The sequence below is a fragment of the Alligator sinensis genome, unplaced genomic scaffold (assembly GCF_000455745.1).
Source record: "Alligator sinensis unplaced genomic scaffold, ASM45574v1 scaffold436_1, whole genome shotgun sequence".
Taxonomy (NCBI): domain Eukaryota; kingdom Metazoa; phylum Chordata; order Crocodylia; family Alligatoridae; genus Alligator; species Alligator sinensis.
In genome coordinates, this window is record NW_005842172.1 from 668,253 (window position 1) to 669,700 (window position 1,448).

Consider the following 1,448-nt stretch of genomic DNA (forward strand, 5'->3'; position numbering starts at 1 on the left):
GGAGCATTGTTTCTGATATATGTAGTTATTGTGTTTTTAATGTTTGTGGTGTTTCTTAAAGCTAAGCAGTGTTATATACCTAGCAAAGAGTTTTAAAATAAAATTGTGTTGTATAAATTAAGTGTGTAATCATTGTGAAATCGTGCAATCAGCTAACTACTCCCCCAGCCAGTGCATCAAAACGAATCAGTAAATTGTGTGGGATTTTCTCTATTCCATAACCCACTAGAGACAAAAAGCACCTTGTTCAACTTCACAGATGGCACTAAGATGTGGGGAAAAGTGGGCACTCTAGAAGGGAGGAACAGGCTGCAATTGGATCTGAGCAGGTTACGGGGTGGGCGGATGAGAATAGGATGGGATTGAATACTGACAAGTACAGGGTACTGCACCTAGGGAGAAATAACCAGCAGCATACCTACAGGCTGGGTAACTCCCTTCTCATTAGCACAGAGGCAGAAAAGGACCTTGGAGTCATTATAGACTCCAAGATAAACATGAGCCATCAATGTGGGGACGCAGTCAGGAAGGCTAACCGCACTTTGTCATGCATCCACAGATGCATCACGAGCAGGTCCAAGGAGGTGATCCTCCCCCTCTATATGACATTGGTCAGGCTGCAGTTGGAGTACTGTGTCCAGTTCTGGGCACCGCACTTCAGGGGGGATGTGGACAACTTTGAGGGAGTCCAGAGGAGGGCCACTTGCATGATCAGGGGGCAATAGGGCAGACCCTACAAGGAGAGGCTACGAGACCTGAACCTGTTCAGCCTCCACAAGAGGAAAGTCCCTGTTCCCCCGAGCACTACTGGGAGTAACAAGGAAATAACAGCCATAAGTTGACGGAGAGTAGATTCAGACTAGATATCAGGAGGCACTACTTCACAGTCAGAGGGGCTAGGATCTGGAACCAACTTCCAAGGGAAGTGGTGCTCACTCCTACCCTGGTGGTCTTCAAAAAGAGGCTAGACAATCACTTAGCCAGGGTTGTTTGACCCCAGCATTCTTTTCTGCCCATGGCAGGGGGTCGGACTTGATGATCTGCTCGGGTCCCTTCCAACCCTACCTACTATGAAACTATGAATGCCATTCACAGCAGTTTTCACAACACCATGAAGCACTTCAGAGACCATTCAGAGACTGATAGGTTAATAGATTGGCTATAAGGGGGCTGATAGACATCAGAATATTTTGACAAAGTTCCTATTGAACAGGGGATTTTATTGTACATGGTTTAGCTAGTATTATGGGAGTGCTTCTTTATAAGGTAGCAACTGAGTTCTGGATTGATAAACTTTGAGGCCAAGTTAGCAGGAAGCATGTGACAACTGTTAAAGCGAAATACGCAGTCTCACCTTGCACTCCTCCTACCCTCCACCAGTACCATTATTAATCATTTAAATCTTGTCAAGTGAAGTCCAGAAAAGGCATTTAATCAATCTGGGAGGT